The sequence below is a fragment of the Acartia tonsa genome, chromosome 9 (assembly GCF_053477335.1).
Source record: "Acartia tonsa isolate MP-2025a chromosome 9, ASM5347733v1, whole genome shotgun sequence".
NCBI classification, from domain to species: Eukaryota; Metazoa; Arthropoda; class Copepoda; order Calanoida; family Acartiidae; genus Acartia; species Acartia tonsa.
The window spans coordinates 34,983,967-35,007,626 of NC_137268.1; the positions used below are offsets into that span (position 1 = coordinate 34,983,967).

Genomic DNA, 23,660 nt, shown 5'->3' on the forward strand with positions numbered 1-23,660 from the left:
AAAAAGTATTTTTTTATATTAGCGTTGCCACTCTTTACCTAGGGTATGCACCAGTTGAGTCTATTAACTCTATAATTTTGTTTTAACTAGGTATCTAAAGGGATAAGACAATGGCCGATAAATTGGTTACAATTATTTGATTAAACGTTTGGACACTCAACTAAATAAACCTACCAGTGAAATTTAATTAAGTCCCCAAAATAAGTCCCCGATTAAATTAAGAAAACGTCACTAAAATGGTTTGGGACCAGCGTAAAAAAAGTGTCCCTTCTCTCTCTGGTTTTAACACTTCCTTCACTGATCAAATAAGGAAAAGGTTTCTCCCCAATTATTACTGTATAATAATGTACTGTGTTTTAAACATAAACTACTCATGGATTTATGTGTCCTTTCATGTCCTGTGTATCATTTATCAAATTAAATTTGTATAACTGTACGTTAATAAAAGCATGGATAGAAGAATTAGTTAGTATGCCAAAAAATAACTTTAACAGTTATCAAACGCTCCGCTATTAATTTCCTAACCGCTGTAAACTGTCTATAATACGATACGGTACATGATTTTTAGTACAGCATATGTTTAAATCAGCGAATATGAATCGGTTTCGGAGCCATTCTGGAAATTATAGCAGACACAAAATAGGCAAACGATTGTAGATGATTAGAAATACTCGCCATAACCTAAACAAATTCAGTTTCTTTGTATGACTTTTTGATCTTTAATTCATGCTCCTTAAAAAAATAGCGGCTGCACCCCTAGCATCTTTTGTAATCAAAGGGGTAGGGATTTGCAGAAAAATAGCATAAAACAATTTCAATTCACCAGTTATCAAAGCCAGAAACTACAGACACAAAAATCTCTTTTTTTCCTTATAAAAATAGTAGGTATGTGAAAAATAATAATTTAAAGTTTTATTCATTTCAATTTAATTTCAATTTTGAAAATAAATTAAAATGTAATGATAGGAAACATATGTTGATGTTTATTTATTTTTTATTTTCCTCTCATTAGCATTTATTTACCAGGAAAAATTTAATATATTTCGGATTCATAATTAATAAAATTCTATTCAATAAAGTAGCAAGATGCAGGGATATAAAGGGATAAGACAATAATTGATAACTTGAAGTACATCCCCAAAAATGATACACAATAGATTACAATTAGTGGTTGAAACGTTTGAACACTCAACTTAATGAACCAACCAATCAAAATTCACCTTAAGACCCAAAAGTTGTTAAGCCAACGAATAAGGAAATGTTATTGTAAAACTTTGGGACTAGTGTAATAAACAGCCCATTATCTCCTCCCTCCTGTGTGTGTGTTTATGTGCTGTAAACAGCCAGTAAATCCTTTTAAATTTTCAGGAATTTATTAAGATCATGGGAAGGATTTAGGCTATTTACGTTTATTAGATTTTTTGGGGTTAGCTTTGAACTAGTAGTGTCCTAACGTTTTAACCAATTTTAATCTACATTGTCTTATCCCTTTATATCACTGTAAAGTATCAAATATACTCTTACATGCTGTTTTATGGTCATAATAATGATGACAACATTTATATTAATTTTATACTGTTTTGTTTATTTGAAAATTAATATATTTTCAGGAACACAGGTTTTTATTAATACCAAATACCAAAGTGTTGCTTTTAACGTTTGAAAAGTCAATGTCTTGGATGCCCTTTTAAATACTAGTGGCTTCACCCCTAGCATATAGGGGACTCGAGTCTGTATTAAACGTGGTAGACAGGGGGCAGAAAAATAACATAAAACTATCCCAAGGTTATTATCTAAAATTTAAATAGTCCAAACCATGTAAAGCGTTCCTATTAAGGAAACCTCAATCAGTTTAGTAGTTATTTAAATCTTAAGTTTTACACAAAAAAACCCTTGATACTTCGATACTTGTCTACGTTGTCATTAATATTAATTGAATGTACTTTTTAACATAAAATATTTGGTAACAGTACGCGAAACACTTAAATCAATAAATAATTCAAAAATTATCTAGTATTAATGTGGTGATGTATAATATATGATTATAAATTCAGTATAGAATAGAGGGGGCCTATTTTAGCTATACGTAACAGAAATCAATAAGCTAGCAGACAAAAAGAATGTCCACCACGTAATTGTCTCAATTGTACATATATATGTAATTATACATTTATTGGGAGCATAGAAAATATGTATCAATATATGTAGAGTAATGTAATGGCTTGTAGAATATTCTTGCACCTAAAAACTGTAAATTTTAATTAGTTTAGAAGCTGTGCAAGTTTCTCCAGGGAGGGTGGGGACATTGGGCTGGTTATTCCCCAGTCCCCAAAGTTTTATAATAACTTTTTCTTATTCGTTGGCTCAACAACTTTTAGGACTTTTATTATATTTGATTGTTTGGTTCATTAAGTTGAGTTTTAATAACCATTATTTATATTAAATTGAAGGGGTAATTTTGTGTATCATGTTTGGGATGTACATTAATTTATCGTCCATTGTCTTATCCCTTTAAATCTCTGAAGTTTTTCTATAAAGTTTGCCTCGCCAACTAAATTCTTGTCAACTTCTTACAATTTAAAGAAACAAATTTGAAATTAATTTAATTGGAATTCTTGTTTTGCAAACTTTTGCACTCTACTCTGCTTGGGCTGGATATTTCCAGGGATCTAAAGGGATAAAACAATGGCCGAGAAATTGATGTACACCCAAATGATGATACTTCTGTAGATTAAAATTAGTGGTTAAAACGTTTGGACAATGAACTCACCAATCAAAATTCTTGAATAGTCCCCAAAGTTGTTAAACCATCCAATAAAAAAATTTTATTGTAAAACTTTGAGGACTTACAATAGTTCAATTGTCTTTCAATGGGAATTCTACCCTATTAAACTTGATTGCAATGTCATAAGTGGTTAATATCTTGTACTAGCAGCTACGCCCCTTAAGAGGTTAGATTGTAGTGTGTAGGGAGTTAAACCTCCACTTTTGAATTTAGTTTTGAAAAGAAATATTTTTGAAAGGCATTTATTGAATGGATCTTTAGGTATATAACAATGGATAAGACAATTGATGTACATCACCAATGATGATACTTAAAAATAAAATAAAATTAAACCTTATTTAGACTAAAAAGATTAAAATTACTGGTTGAAACGTTTGGACACTCAACATAATTAACCAACCAATTAAATTTGACTGAAGTCCCCAAAGTTGTAAAGTCAACGAATTAGAGAACGTTATCAAAAACTTTGGGGACTAGTTATTAAACTATAAAAGCTTCACTGTAAAGAAGAATCACATGCAATGGTTCAGTGATTAGCGATTCTTTGCTATAGACAGACCGACACAAATTTTTTTTTTGGTTAGGGATTTTTTTTTTTTTTGGGGGGGGGGTCCCTCTTAAAATTGTTTGGGGGGAGTTAATCCCCCTCTCCTAAATGGTTGGGGGTGAATAGGCACCCCCAGGGTAGGGGTAAATTTTAAATAGGGGAGAGGGGGTTAAAATGAAAAAAAATTTGGGGGTGCCTACGGCAACCCCAAATTCGTTTGGGGGGGGGGGGGTAATCCCCACTTTACCCCCCCCCCTTGGACAAGCATTTTATAAAAAAAAATTTCTATTTAAAATTTAAATTCAAAGTGGAGGGTCAACTACCCCCTCCCCATTCCCTTCAGTCTAATGCCCCTAGAGTCCTCCAGGGGGAATAGCCGCTAGAATACATAAATTAGTTTCACTCCTAAAATGAGTGATAGAGACATTACACGCATTATAAGGTATGTAGACATAAATGCGCAAAAAAAGTATAGTAGTAAAGTTTCGCGGTAAATTAAGAGATAAAATTGTGTGCGAGAAAAGTTGGAAATGAGATAAAAAATGCTCCGAGAGAGAATAGTGTGTGAGTGTGTGTGCGTGTGTGTGTGTGTGTGTAAGAGGGAAGGGGAGATTCGAGAGAACTTTTGGTTTGCGTTGATTTCTACAACTAGTAATTATTAAACATCTGCCTGCGAAGCTTGTAATACATTTCAATATTGTGTTTTTGGTTTATTGCTTGTTTCGTATACGAATAGATTTTTTTTCTTATTTAATTTCTTTAATATGCACGAAGGGAGGTGACATTGGTAAATTATACTGGTCTCTAGAGTTAAAAAAACAAACTTGTTGGCCTAATTATTAATTAAACGACCTGAGGTTAAACTTATCCACCATAATTTTAATCTACAACAGGGTAATTTTGTTTATCGTTATTGCGAATATACATAATATTTTATTCCATTGTTATATCCTTTATAATAACTATAGGATGTGCCTTTTTAATATTTTTAACTGTGTGATTTATTGAAACCATTAAAAATAGCTTAGAACCATCTGGGAAGGGTGAGATCTATTTGAATATTCCCTAAAATAGTAAAATTAATCGGTTCGGTCGTTCTTATCTTAGCGGACAAATAAAAATCTTACTTATTAAGACAATTGTATGTAATTTTACTTTTTTAAAAGCGAAGCTTTTCTATAATTAGGGTCGGTCCGTCCGTCCGTCCGTACGTCCGTCCGAGATAGTTAGCTTTTATTGGTTAGTTTAGGCATGTTAAAATTGTCCTATCGATTTCAAACTTTGCATGGTGATTCCTGTAGTAGCTAGGTACGACTTAGAAAGCGTAGCAACTCTATAATCGTTACCAGAATGTCCGTACGTCCATTTTAAACATGTTGATATTTGTACTTTTTTAATAACAATTTTTTATGTGATAAAATCATCCGATCGATCTGATTTTTTGATTACTGATTCCTATTACAATAAGGTACAATATTATGAGCGAAGCATCTCTATAATCAAGTATTAAAAATGTCAGTATGTCCTTAAACAGAATTCTGTATTTAACAAGTTTTGCAACAAATTTTCATATTTTGTATATTTAGTTCTGACACTTAACAAAAGTTATATCGTCTGTCATATCGTTTCAGAGCTTCGCTTTTATGGATGTTGTCATCCTTGTTTTTACAAAAAACTGTTGAAGTTTTGCTACGTGTTACAAAATCTTGACTCCTGTAGTAAAGCTTACGCAATGTTTCAGCAGGTATCTAAAGGGATAAGAAAATGGCCGTTACATCCCTAGTGATGATACACAAAAGGACATCTTCTGTTGATTACAATAAGTAGTTGAAAGTTTATACACTCCACTTAACAAACCAACCAATCATAATTTAATAAAAGTTCCCAAAGTTGATAAACCAACGAATAAGAAAACTTTATTATAAAACTTTGAGGACTAGTGTAATAAAGAGCCCTATGTCCACTCCCTCTGTGTGTTTTAGTCATTATTAGACACTTGTTATGATTAGAATTTATTAGAATTGCAGCAAATCTTTCATATCTTTTATCTTGTATGTCTGTCTGTCGCAACTTCTCTATTATGACCTTAAGGGATATGACAAATATTACATAAATATGATAAGAAACATTCTGTAGATCATAATTATTAGTTTAATGGTATGAACACTGCTAGTTTGAACCAGCCAATCAAGATTTGATAAAAGTTAAATTGATAAATGAGAGAAGATGTTAATTAAATAAACATTAGATTTTAGTGATTTTTAAAAAAAACAAGCTTTTTAAATGTAAAACAGAGTAAATTTTGTCGAAATTAACAAAAATAACTTATAAAAAAAGAGAGAGCGGGGACAATGGGTGGGCTGTTTATTACACTAGTCCCCAAAGTTTTATAATGACGTTTTCTTATTCGTTGACTTAACAACCTTAGGGACTTTTGTAAATTATGGTTGGTTGGTTAATTTAGTTGAGTGTTTAAACGTTTCAACCACTAATTTAATTTACAGAGGGGGTAATTTTGTGTACCATCTTTGGGGATGTACATCAATTTATTAGCCATTGTCTTATCTCTTTAGATCCCTATCTTGACATGTATTTTCCGGAAACCAAACCGCCAATTGACCCTTTTAATGCACTATCGACTTTTATTTGAATAGGTAAAAGGATTTAAAAGTACAATCTTTATTTTTAATATATTATGTTTTTGGTTGTTGATTATTGAATCAAAATGATAGAGTTAAAGTTCTCTGAAAGGAATGAACTAGCCCTTTAAATATACCAAGAAAACATTGGGGACTTATAATAAATCTTTATTTGGTTTGTACAAACTAACATATTTTTTAACAAACTATACGTCACGTTTTTTTTTCCATTGTCTTTTGTCTGGTTAAAGTGTTGGGGACCTCTTTCGTCCGCTAGCAAATTTCTTTCTGTTCTTTTTTTAGCGACCTGACTGCATTTATATTTCCGACGCTATTGGCTGATATTCAAAGACCCTATTGGACCCAAAGACCCAAAGATATTTAAAGACCCAACCGCTGCCCCCTCTATTCTTTTACTTTAATAAGGGAGTGTCCCTTTGTGAAGAATGAAGTAGGAAAGTGAATGACCCAAATGCACAAAAATTTCTGTGTTTGATTTCAAGGATAGTGGGATAAGTATAATGTCAAATTCTTTTTGTTTTGCCTGTGAACTATTCCCTCTTCTCTGATCTCAGCAAGGACAATTGTTTCCATAAGTAGCATTGGCAGTTGGTACGAAAATAAATAAAATATAGAGAAAATACTAAAAAATCATGAGACCTTAATAAAATGACATTAAAATATTTCCCCTATTTATATCTGTATTACACCCCCTACCCTAAATCTCACACTTTCCCAGGATTTGGCTAAATTCACCCCTTGCAAAATCCTGTGAACGCCACTGTATCTTAGTCTCTCCCTTGGGATGAAAAGTTGATCAACATTTTTACATTTATACTTTTTATACTTTATAGCTGAGATCCAAACATTGGATTAACAAGGATTTATAAAGATTAACAAATTAATTGAAGAAGCTTTAAACTTGTATTTAAAAAAATATTAATTCTACAACCTTACTTATAAGAGGTAAAAGGGTAATTTTAGACATTTCCCTTAAAATGCTAATTACAGCACAAAACATCCCTCCTCATCCTATTATATAAAGTAGTAAGTGTTTTTTGTCTGTCCCGAAGGATTTTGCTAACCCCTTAACCGATATTTTTCTCCTTTACAGTGAAGCTTTTTATAGGTCCTGGGAAGGTTTTAAACTATTTTTTGAGAGAGTGTCTTCACCACCCTCCCCCCCCCAAAATATTTTATAAAACTCTTTTGAAACTCAAACTTAAAATGGGTTGAGGTCGACTTTTCCCCCTCCTACAAGTGCCCCTAGAGGCTTCTAGGGGGCGTAGCCGCTAGTTTTGATATAAGGTGCTGGTCACGAAGAAAAAATATAACTCACTCCCCTGCTTATTAACAATTTATTTTAATAAAGGGGGTTTGGGTATATCTGTGTTGGCGATGAACTTTGAGGGAAATCAACATAATTTTTAGTAGCGAAGCTACTCTATAACACAGTTTGTCGGTCCGTCAGTCAGTCCGTCCGTCAATCCGTCAGTCCGTCCGTAACGCTATGGGGGAAATGGGATTTACTCAGCTTCTATAAAAGATATAATGCTGAAATTTTTTGACAACATTTCCATCATTAAGGAACACAATTAACTATAAAACATCAATGGCGGTCGGACGGCTTTTAGTAGGTTTCAGGCTATTTTTCCACATTTTCCCCCATATCTTTGGTGTTTATGGTCCAATTTTCAAATTTTTTTCAGTTAAAGATATCAAAATTAAATTTTCCGTCGTTGGAAGAAAACAACAATGACGGTCAGACTGACTTTTTGCAGGTTTTTGGCTAATTTATATTTTTTACATTTTCCCCCATATCTTTGGTGTTTTTAATCCGATTAAAAAAAATTTTCAGTTAAAGATATCAAAATAAAATTTCCCGTCGTTTGAAGAAAACAACAATGACTGTCAGTCCCATCCACGAATTTTTGTGCTTAGCTACTTATGGATGTTGTCATCCTTGTTAATATGTTGCTTTGATACGCAAATTGCATTACCTAACAACCAACTGACCAGCTTTTCTATAATTAGGTTCGATCTGTCCATCCATCAACAATTTTTTAACAACTATTTATTATGTGTTATAATTATCCTATTCATCTGTTTTTTTTTGGAATAATGATTCCCCTGACATCAAGGTATATTGTTATTGGTAAAGCATCTCTATAATCAAGGCCTGAAAATGTAAGTATGTCCTTAAACAATATCCTGTATTTTAGCAGTTTGGAAAAAAACTTCAAATAATATTTAGACTTATATTTACATTATATGCTTATTCATTTGTAACACTCTACAAGTGTTAACGTTCGTTTGTCCTGCTGTTTCAGAGCTTCGCTTTTATGGATGTTGTCATCCTTGTTTTCGTGCAAATCTGTATAAAGAAAGATATGTAGGTAGACTCACAACTTTTATAATCATCAAAGTTTTTTCTTCTTCTGCAGCTTAATTGGGCAATAAAAGAATGTAAAAATTGATTCTTAACTAATCTTTTTTGCACTTTTTTCCTGCATTTTTCAGACATAGGTTTAGCTAACAAGATTATAAAAAAGAACTTAAACCCCTCGGGTCTAACAAAACTGGTTTTAATCTTATAATTGCTCATTTTAATATCCGCAGAAAGCTGAATTAAAAAAATATTTTTGTGTATAAGAAAAGAAAAAGATAACTTTGTCTGGATAAGATACAACAAAAAGGCTCATAGGATTTTTATGCATAGTAAGCGAATAAATTCAAATATTTATGGCAACAAGAGTGTGAAAACACATCCTATAATATAAAGTAGTAAGGTTTTTCTGTCTGAAGCTAATGATCTTGGAAATGGCTGAACTGATAAGATTTTGCTTTTCTGGGAATCTTTATAGCTTAGTAGTGGTTTTAGGCTACTTTATTCCTCGTCCCTAGAGTAAAGGGAAGAAGCAGCTAGTATTATAGAAAGTAGTAAGTTTTTTGTTTAATTGTTCGTTTTATGTTCATTTTGGTCTGGTTTTCTGCCCCCTTCTTCCACACTCTAATACAATGCGTTTAAATGCTAAGGTATTCCACTAGCAACAAAAAATATAAAAATTATCCTTAATATTCAAGCCCAATGAAAGTAAAAGGCCTTTTTCTTAACAACATAATTCAAGATTAACCATTTAAATAAAGATAAAGATTTTTAGATGTGAATAGTTTTGTCCAATATTTGATTTTAAGTCCGAGGAAATAGTTTATTTGTTTGTTAAAACTCAACACGAAGAGCTTTATATTTGCTCTTCAATAGTTGGAAGGTTTAACATATTTCTAATTTCTTATAAATACCAGATAACCAGCTTTCGTCAATATCCTATAACATAAAGTAGTAAGTTTTTAATTGTTTGTTGCTTAAGATTTCAAAAACTACTGAACCGATTGAGTTCTCCATTTCAGTGAAGCTTCACATATATTCTGGGGTTGTTTTAGGTCAATTTATTATAGATTTAAGTGTTAGAATGGTGTCAGGCTATTTTTTAAATAAAAAGCCCCTAGATGCTAGGGGAAAAATGACATGTAACTTTAATTGAAAGTAATTATAAACAGTTACATAGGGGAGATGTTGGGTTCAAGTTTCTACCACACCGCATCACACTATAGTCAACAAAAATGATACCTGTTTATGTCCAATAAGTTACACTAATAGTCCAAGTATGGGGAGTTCTTTGGCTTGTATATATGTGCAAACTGGAGCCCACAAATAAAATAGGTTGAATTGAACCGACAAAATGAAAGTATAGTAGGATAAAGGGACTTGAAGTAGTTGCAGTGATGTCAAATTTATGACTGAGGGCAAGGAAGGCATGAAATGGAAATGACTAGGTTGTGTCAGGGAAAAAAAAATGGATCTTGGACAAAGTAGCTTCGGACAAAGTAGCTTTGGACAAAGTAGCTTCAGGACAAAGTAGCTTCCGGACAAAGTAGCTTCAGGACATTTACTTAAGAAAAGTAGCTCCTAATAGTAATAAAGGTTATGGCCGCAGCGCAGTTGTAATTTGGAAAATGTTATTTAATCAGGAGGCTGCCGCGTTGGCGACACTGTGGCAGCCGTGACAGATAATCTGCCAGAAAGGTCAGTTTTGAAAGAGTTCAAATTTCCAAAAGGGAGAGTAAAAGCAATTTTCAATAACTTTTTTCTCAATTTTCAACTTTTTTTTTCTAGCAAAAATTATGTGAATAATGAATGTATTCAGACAACTACCTGGCTCAAATTCTAGACAACCACTTTCATCTGGTAGCAAATTGCTTTATGTACTATTGTAGGGACTTGGCTGTGTTTCTGTTTCCAGCTCTATTAGCTGATTTTAAAGACCCAATACAAAATTTGGACAGGGTCCCCGCCCTATGGTCAGAGTTACATATATTTAGCATATGGCAAAACATAGGAGAAATTCCATTCTTAAAAATAAGCCATTGCTAAGGCCTTATGCCCCAAAAATATAACATACCCGACTGTGCACTATTCAAGACCCAACCTAACCCTACCTCTCTCATTTAAATGATTTGTTTTACATTAATAAGAGAGAAAAAATATCTGAATATTTTGTTAGGTAAGGGGGAATACTTTCAACCACCTGACTAAAATATTTGCTCTTCAAACACGTTGCAACTTTACAAACTGAGACCTTATTCTTTAAACTTCATAATACTAGTAACTAAAACTTTTTAGAATGATCAATTTCCATAGATTATGTCGACTATGTTGCTTTTATTGAGAATGGCAATGGCTGACATTTATTGTATTTAAGAAGGGAGCTATTTTTCACTAGTCCCCAACGTTTTATAGTAACGTTTTCTTATTCGTTGGCTTAAAACTTTGGGACTATAGTAAATTGATTGGTTGGTTCATTACGTTGTATGTCAAAATTTTCAACCACTAACTGTAATCTATGAAAGGGTAATCATCATTTGGGGACTAATCAATTTATCGATCAATGTCTTATCCCTTTAGATCCCTGACAAAAGTATGGTAATGATCAAGACTAACATTGAAAATGAAGAAAGGACAATTAATGAATCTTCCCACTGAAAGTTCTGTTAGCATCTATACCTTGAACATTTTTAAGAAAATTTGATTTTCATCTTATTTCCTTTTCACTGAAGTTTCAACCAGGAAGGGAGGGGATAATGGGCTGTTTATTACTATAGTCTCCAAACTTTTATGATTACGTTTTCTTATTCGTTGTCTTAACAACATTGGGGACCTTTTTGAATTTTTTTTTCTGGTTTGTTCATTAATTTGAGTGTTCAAACATTTCAACCACGGATTGCAATCTACAGAAGGGGTAATTTTGAGTATCATCATTGGGGATGTACATCATTTATCTGCAATTGCCATATCCCTTTAGATCTCTGAGTTTCAAGACAGGAAAGGAAAGATTAATGCCTAGGTATGAGGCACTTCCTTGTTTATGATGACTCTAGGGAGCTTGGTGTCGCTTCTGGATCTCGACCTCTCAACGCACCTTGAAACAAACTCTGCGACTTATAATGCGGGATAAAAAAGTTTTCAAAATTATAAAAAAATAACGCACTTCTAGTAATTGTCATTATGCATATTTCTTGTTTGTAAAGAATTATTTTCTTTGAGAATTCTACATATAATTATTCTGCATAAAACATTAAACAAAATAAAACCTTTATGCAAAATAAAATAAATACGTTTTTAGTTGTTTTTACATTTTCAGTAGCGAAGCTATTCTATAATTCCAAATGTCCGTCTTTGCATTCGTTTGAAAACGCTTCCATTCAGATACAGACTTAAATTTTTATGAAGATTCCTTTGACAATTGAGCATTAGTCTACAGTTTTTGTCCATCGGTCTGTTAGTTATGCACTTGTCTTAGAGAGCAGAATGTATTTTTTTTGTGATTATTCAATTCTCATCTTTCATTTATATTTTCAACAAAGACCTTTCTTTCAAGAGAGATAGGGGACAATGGGCTGCTTATTACACAAGTCCCCAAAGTTTTAATAATAAAGTTTTCTTTTTCATTGGCTTAACAACTTTGGGAATGAATTTTGATTGCTTGGTTTATTAAATTGAGCGTCCACACGTTTAAACCACTAATTGTAATCTGAAGAATGGTTAATTATGTGTATTGACTTTGGGAATATAAATCAAATAGTCGACTATTTTCTTTATCCCTTTAGATCTAAGCTTCTTTCCTTTAACAATATCAACCTTGTTATAGTTCAATTTGTGTAACCGTTTAAAAAGAATAGTTTTTTTTATCGCCTCGTATTATAAACACCTTTCCTTGGATATATAAAAGTACGATTAAAAGATTAAAACTAGTTTGTTTAGCCTCTAGATGCCGAAGCACGGGCTAACAAAACTGGTCTTAATGTTATGATTGTACATTTTTATATTCGTAGAAAACTGGATATTATAAGATACGTTACATAATTTTTCATTATGACATAGATCCGGTTCTAATCCAGCGGATATAATTCAGTTTCGAAGCCATACTGAAAATATTTTTATTCTGTGTGTATGTGTGCGATTGTATAAATGTTTATCTTGTGTGTTTTTGTGTATATTTTGTGTGTAATTGTGTGTAGAAACACTGTGTAAATATTTTTGTTCATGAAAATGCACACAAAAATACTTTTTCTCTTTATTTCCAAGAATACTGGGATGCAACAATAAGCCAATAAAAGTTAAAAATAAATACATACTTGTTTTTAACACAATTTTACCTATTCCTTAATTCTCTGCGTAAATAATTACTTGTTTTTAACACAATTATACATATTCCTCAATTCTTTACGTAAATATATATTTGTTTTTAAATCAATTATAACAACCCTCAAATCTTTGGGTAAATACATACTTGTTTTTAAATCAATTTTCTCGTATTCATTCGAATCCGGTGGATAGGAACCGGTTCTCATTCATACGAAAAAACTATGTCTAGCTAAAAAAACTGGTTTTAATCTTATGATTGTACATTTCTATATTCGTAGAAAACTGGATATAATACGATGCTAGACATAGTTTTTTCGTATGAATGAGAACCATGGAAAGCCGTTTATAATACGATACGAGAAATAACTAATACCTATTCTTCAAATCTTTACGTAAATACATACTTTTTTTTAAATCAATTAAACCTACTCCTCAATTCTTTTTGTAAATACATACTTGCTTTTAACACAATTATACCTATTCCTCAATTCTTTACGTAAATACATAATTGTTTTTAAATCAATTATACCTATTCCTCAAATCTTTACGTAAATACATACTTGTTTTTAACACAATTATACATATTCCTCAATTCTTTACATAAATACATGCTTGTTTTTAATACAATTTTACCTATTCCTCAATTCTCTGCGTAAATAGATACTTGTTTTAACACAATTATACATATTCCTCAATTCTTTACATAAATACATGCTTGTTTTTAATACAATTTTACCTATTCCTCAATTCTCTGCGTAAATAGATACTTGTTTTTAACACAATTATACATATTCCTCAATTATTTACGTAAATATATACTTGTTTTTAACACAATTTTACCTATTCCCCAATTCTTTACGTAAATACATACTTGTTTTTAACACAATTCAGTTTTATTGCATTTGAAAGAAAATAGAAAGAAAGGTTTTCTTAATGTTTTGGCATCTTCTCTCAGGGATCTAAAGGGGTAATACAATGGCCAATAAATTGATTTACATCCCCAGTGATTTTCCACCAAAATATCTCCTTCTGTAGATTACAATTAGTGGACTCAACTTAACAAGCCAACCAATCAAAATTTGATGAAACTCCCCAAAGTTGTTAAGTCAATAAATAAGGAAACGTTGATATATGACTTTGGGACTAGTTTAATAAACAGCCCAGTGCCCCCTCCCTCCCTGATCTTCTATACATTGCTTACTATACAGATTTCTGCATTTTTCAATCAGTAGGGATGTACAAACTTAATCTTTATTGTTCAGATTTTTTAATAATAGTTATTTATCACACCGTATTATAGAATGCTTCCTGCGGATATTAAGATTAAAAATTTTAAGACTAAAACCAGTTCCTTTAGTACCGAGGAGCTGCAGGCCCGATCTAACAAAACTGGTATTGAGATTTAAAATTATAAGATTAAAACCAGTTCCTTTAGTACCGAATTTTACACACAAAATTATATTATACAATTACTCTTTCTGTAGATTAGAATTGGTGGTTGAAACGTTTGGACACTCATTTTAATGAATTAGCCAATCAAAATTTAGTAAAATCTCAAAAATTGTTAAGCCAACGAATAAGAAAAGTTATCATAACACTTTGGGGACTAGTGAATAAACAGCCCATTGTACCCTCGCGTGCTGTGAAACAACCATCATTGTACATCCCTTCTCTCTGTAATTTGTCAAAACAATTACATTTACAGAAAAGAACTTTGCAAATATAACCTTCAAACTAACGGTGCTACCACGCAGAATACCTTTTGGAGCACTGATACCCCCCCCCCCTCCTAGTATTACTTTAAAATAAATTTAGGGGGGAGGGTTGTTTTTTTTTCATATGTTTATTTCTTTAGGTTAGTTTAGGTTATATTATATTGGGTACTTTGTAGCCCTGCAGGGTTATGGCACTAAACCTTACTCTTTAAAAAAAAATTTATTTCATTGATAAAGAAGGGGGTACAGGGGCGTCCAAGCATTTTCATTTGGGGGGGGGGGGTAATCCTTATATCATAGAGGTATTTTTTTTTATTTGGGGAGGGGTAATCACCTCTTTACCCCCCTCCCCTTGGACGTCTTGAGGGGGGACCACATTAATTGGTCAGTTCGTTAATCCAGTATTGGGGTAGGGGATCGGGTAAATGCGTGCATGAGGCGAATCGTTATTTTAGCCAGCTGCGAGTTTTACTTTATCAGAGTACATGAAAACCTGTTGCAACAATTAAGTAAAAATATATCAATTCTTAAAAGTTACATAAAATACCCAAGTTGTAAGGCATAAAACCTGTGTGTGTGATGTAATTTATGACAAACTATGCAGCAATTCAAAATAACAGGGATGACAACATCTATAAAAGCGAGGCTCTGAAACGGAAGGACAAACGGACATTAACACTTGTAGAATGTCAGAACTGAGTAAGCAGAATATTAATGCTTGAAAAAATTCTAAATGAATTTGATTAAATACACAATACTGTAGAAGGACATGATTAAAGTGATGCTTCGCTTATAACATTGTATCTTGTTGTAATAGGAATCAGTATTCAAAAAATCAGATGAATAGGATAATTTAAACATACAAAAATTTGTTATCAAAAAAGTAAAAAAAAAAATCAGCTTGATCTTAATGGACGTACGGACGATTATAGAGTTACTACGCTCTCTAAGTCGTACCTAACTGTTATAGGAATCAGCATACAAAGTTTGAAATCGACATGACAACTCTAACCTAAATTAACGAAAAGAGCTAACCGTTACGGACGGACAAACCCTATTTATAGAAAAGCTACGCTTTTAAAATATAAGATTTGAAACCTGAATCTCAATATATCATAAAGTTTTATCAGTTCCTTCCATGTTTCAAGAATCAGGGAATACATAAAATATTTAATTTTTGGAATAAGTTGATTCCAATGATAACAAAGTACAATATCATAAGCGAAGAATCTCTATAATTAGGTCCCAAAAATGTTAGTATTTCCTTTAAACAGTATCCTATGTTTAACAGTTTTTTAACAAATTTACGTGCAGTTTGTAAAAACTTTATACATTTTTATTTTGCTTATACAGTTCTGACACTTTACAAGTGTTAATTTTCACATTCCGCTGTCCCATGTTTATTCTTAAGTTACTTTTCTGTGCATGCTAGATTGAATATGATATTAAATCATATGCAAAAAAAATGATATATTTCTTTATTTCAGAAATGTCAAAGTTGAATGTATTATTTTACTATGTTCTATCATTTATATATCAGGCCAGAACTATAAATATTCAGGTAAAAATCCTTATAATTGAGTAAAAGGATGTCTGTCTAATCAATATAATTCTTATTTAGCTTCTCAAAAGCCCTGGAACGGTTTTTAACTATTTTGGGGTAGGGTACCAACACCCGGCCTCCCAAGAGAAATCCAAAAAACGCTGCCTAGCGAATATTTTTGATAAACAGCTAATATAGATTGAAAAGTAAAAATTTTACGTGCCCCTAGAGGCCTCTCGTTAAACATATTACTGGCAATGTAATTTTGTTTGTGTCTGTCAGTCTGTAAATGTAAAACATAGGAAATTTAGTGTCGTAGCTACTTTAAATATCCTATTTTTCGGTTTGTCTTCAAATATTCTTTTTTTTATATTACAAAATGATTCCTGATCATTTATTTAGCCCCTAGGACCTCTAAAACAATCATTTAAAAAGAAGCTGTATATAGTGCCTATAAAAAATGACTTCATACAATACAAATTACCAATCACAGGCCAGTATATATTTTAATTGACCATTGGTAGGCCAGTATGGCGTCATTTTTTATAGGCACTATTAAAAGCTTCTTTGTCTGACCCAAAACCTATAACAAACAATAGTGTGAAATAAGATCTCTTTTTGTATAGACAGAAAGACACTCATCCTGTCACTTTTATATAGTGACCATGATATTTTAAGATTAATTATATTTTAGGACAGCAGTAATTCTGAAGAAAACACAGGGATAGTTGTAGAGAATACAAAATATGGAAATTTTCTCACCCCAGTGGATGAAAAATATTATTTTCTCATTGTGGATGAGGCTTTGAATCCAAGGTGAATTATCAAGCACGCAAATTGTGTTCAATAATACTTAGTTTTTAGCAAACAGGTAGTATATTTTTTGTCAGGGATCTTAATGGATAAGACATGGACGATGAATTAATATGTTTCCCAAATAAAACTACCCCTTATGAAGATGATAACCATTGGTTGAAAAGTTTGAACCAACAAATCACAATTTTAGAAAAGTGCCCAACATTGTTAAGAAAGCGAATAGAAGCACATTGATTTTAAAACTTTAGGGACCAGTAAAATTTGGAATCTATTGCTTTCCCCGTAAAGGCCATAACCTTTTATTACAATCATTTTATTGATTGTAGAACATTTTTTATGATAGAACTGGTCATATATAACAAAGGTTTATTGAGTTTTCACATTGGATCACTCAAGTTTATTTTCTATATTTGTACAGAAAAGATAAAAAATTTATTAGAATTTTAATATTACAATATCAGTAGAGCATCCGCTATATAACTAGGCTAGTAGTGTCGCCACTAACTTCTTATGGCCTCGCCCATAGAGGGAAGGGGATAATCCCATCCAATAAACCCACAGTGGAAGGCATACCTAAAGTCCACAATTGAAAAAAATTAACATCATTTAAATTGAAAAGCTACATTTCATTGGAAGTGGGTGTCCTACCCCTAATAAAATAGCCTAAAATATGACCAGTAAGTATTATTCTACTTATATCATAAATTTTGTGTAGGAGAACGGACATATATACTGAAAAACCTAAGTTATAAAGAAGCTACTGACTATATTTGCTTGCCCTAATTAATTCTACCCTGCACAGCTACTATGTATACAAATTTGTCTATCCCCCATAGAACCAACGAGCAGCGCAAATTATTCTTTTGTCTGGCAAATCTCAGATCTAAAAACTGATCCCACGATTCTGAAACACAATAGTGTAACAGTAGATTTTCTGTACTTTGACCCCTTGTAACTCTACCGTGATTTTATACATTTTAAGTGGCTTAAAAATCCGCCTCTTGATTAAATCCCGACGGATTATCTTATCTTCCATTCAAATTTGCGAGGTTCGGGCTGAATAAATTCTGGTTAAATGCAGGGATCTTAAGGGATAAGACAATGGACGATAATTGATGGACATCCACAATGGTGATAAACATTTTTGGTTAAAAAGTTGGAGACTATTATTTTAAGCCAACCAATCTAATTAAAGCCGCAGTTTGTAAAACTAGGAATGAGATTAACAAACTTTTTACATTCTAATGTCCCTCTTTCCATGGGATAAATGGGATTTGGGAAGAATTAGATAAGTAAAATATTATTAGTTGACAAATTATATATTTAATTAATTAGTTACCATTTCACATTTAAAGAGAAAACAAAATATAAGATTAGATTTGTAAATATGTTTCTCAACAGATAAATAAAATTGTTCCATTTTATTATCTCCTACACTGAATAGTAGCGATGCTACTCTATATCTCACTTCACTGCAACGTTAAAATCTGTCTCTTACCTGTTTTCCTCGATATATTCCTCGATTTTTTACCTTCCCTTTCCTTTTTCTGTGGAGGGTGATTCAGCTACATTGTTCTCCTCCAATCTTTACAAATCCCTTCATTAATTAGTGTAAAATATTTTTTTCTTCTGGTGTGGAAACATATAGAGACATGCTTCTTTTGATAATAAAGGCTACATTAAGTTTTAGGCAGCTAGGGAGGGGACATTATTCTGTTTATTAGACTAGTCCCCAAAGTTTTTAATAAGGTTTTCTTATTTGTTTGCCTAACAACTTTGGGAACTTTTATTGAATTTTGATTGGTTGATTTATTACGTTCAGTGTCCAAACGTTTAAACCACTAACTATAATCTACAGAAGAGGTGATTTTGAGCATCATCATTGGAGAGGTACATCATTCTACTGGCCTTTGTCTAAAACCTATATATAGGGTACCATATTGAAAATTAGATTACTTATTTCTTTGTCCGTGGCTGCTTATATAATTACTTTATTTTGGGCAAATCCATTGAAAACCAATATTATTATTTCTCAAATATATATCTATTACTTCTCAAATTTAAATTTTTAAAATTATCATTTTTAAATATCAATGTACGTCTGTACGACGGTCATTTAAAGATAAATAAGAAATATTATTTCTCGAATTCATTCGAATCCGGTGTATAAGAACCGGTTCTCATCCATACGAAAAAATATGTCTACCTTGGGGCTAAAAAAACTGGTTTTAATCTTACAATTGTACATTCTATATCCGCGGAAAGCTGTTTGTAATACGATACGAGAAATAACTCTTCTATACTAATTATAACAAGGAATTGATGACAGTTTGACTTAACAATAACGTTTAATATTGAGAAATTTTCTTAGTTGACCTACATATAGATAGCTTAAAAAAGATGGATTAAAACTTATTTTTAAGATGTCACACCTGACACTGTCCGTTTATCCTACATTAAAACATTTTTGTTGTTATCAGATATACTAGTTAGGCAGGAGGATAGATGGGGATAGATGTCACTGCTTTTGGCCTACCTATCCTATTGACGTCAGGAAACACTTTTCTATGGGGTTTCTTCTCCTTCCCTTCTGTTTCCCTCTACTATGACGTCAATAGAATAGGTAGGCCAGTGACATCTATCTCCATATTCCTAGGGCTCTAAACGCAGCTACAAAAGTTGACCCTTTTTGTTGTTGTCAGGTATGATTCCAGTTACCATGACAGAGAGACAGCTGGAGGAGACAGCAAGAATCAACACAAACAATTTCAACACTTGCTCAATGCATATAAACACCTTTCTGACCCACTTAACACAGGAATTGCGCTTATATAATAATTTTATTCGAGAAAAAATACTTAAACAGAAAAATTGATTATATCCTTGTTTAATTTATAATTATCATTATTAAAACTTTACTATTAAAATAAATAAAATTATGAACTTTTGGCACTATAAAGAGCTCCTACTTCAAGACAGTTACTGGATATTCTGGTGAGTGAAAATAGGTCTGTCTTAATATCATAAATTTTTATTGGTTGAAAAGTGTGAGGCATTTCGTGTTGCATTTACAGGGGTAGAAATAATATTATTTGACTATTTTGAATTCAATATAAGCCAAAAAATTCAGATAAATTGGATAATTCCGAGTTAGCTCATAGTCACCACCAGCACAAGAAGAGAAAAAGAAACGGGGCGAGAAAAAAGAAGGCAGAAAAAATTCGGTTTCACCCCGTGCATGTTGATAATAGGACTATAGTTGCTGTCACTTTCTCAAGATCAAATTAATATTTAACTAGTTATAGAGTAGCTGCGCTACTTGAAATTGTGAATTAAAAAGTTGATAAAATAATAACATATCTAAATTCATGAAACAGTGTATAGTGCCAAAAAAATAACGTCATACAATATAAATGACCAATGATATGATGACCAATAAGTATACATTGTAATTGACTAATGGTAAATTGTATACTGGCCTATCATTGGTCATTTGTATTGTATAACGTAATTTTTTAATGAATACTATAAGTTGTTTCTAAATTCATATTAGTTTTACTCAGGTAATAATTTGTTTTAATGTCTCAAAAAAAACTCATTTTGAAATACTGCAATATAATTATAATTAGTGCCAAATTAAACTGTTCTTATTACATTAGTTAAATCTATCTTTCTTGAAAAAATAGGCATATAAATTTAAACATATTCTTCACTTAAAAATTTATTTAAAATAGTTGAGACAACATAAGGTGATCAAAATCTTAAAAATGTTCTAAATATATTTATTGTTAATGTACAAACCAAATGATAATTTTAAAATAAATTATGTTAAATTAGTTATTTTTTCATCATAGTAATACATATTGTTAAAATATAATAACAACTGATTTTCTCCCTTGCCATAAGGTCACTTTATATCTAAAGGGTAAATAGATAAAAACCTGCCCAATTATAAAGAGATACCTCAATATGATCTTTGGTTATTGATATTCTAACAGGCCATCAAAAAACCTTATTACACTAAATGTTTTAAGTATAGATGCATAACCCAGACAACTACCTTGATCAAGTATTGGGGACCTTTTTCGTTTGCTAGCAAATTGCTTTCTGTTTTTGTTGCGACTTTGCTGTGTTAATATTTCCGACGCTATTGACTGACAGAGATCTAGTTGAAAGTTGGCGCATTGTCCACGGGGTAGGGACATACAGTTATTTAACCCCTTCCCCCCTTATTGTTTTACTTAAACTTACTACTTTATCATAAAACTAGCGGCTTCGCCCCCAAGCCTCTAGAGGCTTTGCCTCAAGAGGTTTAATCAAACCAATTTTTCGTATTTTAGATTTAAAATAAAAATAAAAAAATATAAAAAATTGGGGGGGGGGGGATTTTTTTGGGGGGGGCGATTAGTCGACCCCACTATTTTAATTTTAGTTTTAAAAAGTAATTGTCCCATCCCCCAAGAAAATAGTTATAAACCTTCCCGGGACCTATGAGAAGCTACCATGTAAAGGAGAACCCGATCGGTTCAGCGGTTAGCGAGATCCTTCGCTACAAACAAACAGACAGACAGACAAATAGACAGACAAACAGACAGACAGACATCGTGTTACTTTGTATTATAGATTAAAAGAAATATAAACACATATTCTCATTCTACAATTACACATTTCTTGTTATGATTTGATTAAATCTGGTTTTAAAGTGTTTAAGTAACATAAACTTACAGATCGCGAGATTGATATAAAAATCTAGTCTCTAGAATAGCATTACAGAAGAAAGAAGAGACAGACATACACAATAATTTGTAGAATAGATTTGTTTCTAAAACAAGGATGACAACATCCATAAAGGATAGTTATATCACATAAAAAATTGTTTTCAAAAAAGTTAAAAATCAACATGATTTAAAATTGACGCACTGACATTCTGTTTTCTAGAGTTGCTACGTTTTCTAAATCATACCAAATTGTTATAGGAATCAAAGTTTGAAATTGATAGGACAATCCTTCTTAACAAAAAGAGCTAACCGCTACAGACGGACCGATCTTAATTATATAAAAGATTTGCTTTTAAAAATTTATATAAATATTATAGATTACATATATTCCAATTACAGTATGAGTTTTGACATTTGTTATTCAAGAGACGGTGATCACATTTTCAATTATTTAATTTAAAAAAATGTTTCTTTCTCAATCCTTTTCAACCTAAAAAATATCATATTATATAAATTATCTTTTTGTAAACATCTTTTTATGATATTCCAAGACACCTACAAGAATTTTTTTTTGTTATTAATTTATTTTAACTCAAGGTCCTTTTAAAGAAATGAAAGAGATTTACCAGGGCTTGAAAGTAACTAGATGTTTACAAAAATACTACCTGCTACACCCCTTTGAAACCTCTAGTGAAACGTAAATATTTTTTTAAGAATTACCTTTTACTAAAGATATTTTCTTGGCTGCTAGATTGCGTGAGTTATATCCGCTAGATGGCGCTAGTTAATTTTTTTTTGTTTGCTTTTTTATGATTTCTCTAGGGAGGGTGATACTAAAATAGCAATAAAAACCTTCCTAGGACCTATGAGAAGCTACACTGTAAGGGAGAAAAATATTAGTTTAGCAGTTAGTAAGATCCTTTGGTATAAAAAGACAAAGATCCTGTTACTTTATTAAAAGGATGTTTTAATTATAACATTTGCCTTAAAGTTTGAATAATGCAGATGCAATCATATTTTCATCTACTGCACTTTGAATGTCTCCTACAGTTGCAAATTTAACTGTAGAACTGTCAACGGGTGTGATATTAGCATTAAGAGTTGTAGTTGTAGCTGCTTTAGCTGTAGTTGTGGTAGTAGCAGCTTTGGTAGTGGTTGGAGCAGATATAGTTGTTGAAGTCAAACCTTAATCAAATTAGTCTAGTTAGGGGGTGTCGCAGCTTCGTGGTAACGCATTGAGTTACGGTGGTGAGTACGCATTCAAGTTCCCACATGGTAACTTGAATTTCTCAGTTGCAATTTGTTCACACAACTACCCCTTGGTTGTGTAAGAAGGGTGATAATTGGGTAATTTGGATGCTCAATAGTCAGGTAGATGATATCAGTGCAACCCTTACCCAAGCTCCTCTGTGGAGAGCGTCATTCAATATGGTGACTTAATTTGGGACATCTGCCATACTCGGCGAGGGTGAGGTTATTATATGTTTTAAGAAGAACTTACTTGACTCAGAAGGCGTTGATGAAAGTACCATAACAAATCCACTTGGATTGGAGCTGCAGCTGAATACACAAACAAATTATATTTTGTTCTTAGAATAGAAATAAGAATTCTGAAAAAGTTTAAAATTAATTTTAAAATTGAATACCTTAAATAAAAGGAGCAACTAGAACTAGAACTTAAGAATGGCATGAAACTGGTAATTGATGAACTACTGCTTGAAGGCAACTTGCTGCTTGATGATGAGCTGCTACTACTTGATAGAGAGCTAATACTGCTTGATGAAGAGGTTGTTTTGCTTGATGATGGGCTGCTTCTTGAAAGTGAGCTACTACTGCTTGATGAAGAGGTTGTTTTACTTGATGAAGAGCTGGTTTTGCTTGATGATGAACTGCAGCTGCTTGAAGGTGAGCTACTACCACTTGATGAAGAGCTGGTTTTGCTTGATGAAGAGCTACTACTTGATGAAGAACTGCTGCTACTTGAAGGTGAGCTGCGACTGCTTGATGATGAGCTGCTACTGCTAGAAGATGAGCTGCTACTGCTTGAAGATGAGCTGCTACTGCTTGAAGATGAGCTACCACTACTTGATGATGATCTGCTACTGCTACTACAGGAACTGCTGCTAGAAGAAGAACTACTAAATAAAAATAAGTAAGATACAATGAAGTTTATAATTAATTATGATTGAAGTAT

At 32.1% G+C, this 23,660-nt stretch overlaps 1 protein-coding gene and 1 long non-coding RNA gene across 7 annotated transcripts in view; both read left to right on the forward strand.

Annotated features, from left to right (window-relative positions):
- LOC145327655 (protein zer-1 homolog) overlaps window positions 1-23,660 on the forward strand; it is a 350,140-nt gene that overhangs the window by 55,058 nt on the left and 271,422 nt on the right. The window lies entirely within an intron of this gene.
- Window positions 15,875-19,569, forward strand: LOC145327849 (uncharacterized). Its single transcript, XR_013882260.1, has 3 exons — window positions 15,875-15,950; window positions 16,627-16,748; window positions 19,451-19,569. It is a non-coding gene; the product is annotated as an uncharacterized LOC145327849 (long non-coding RNA).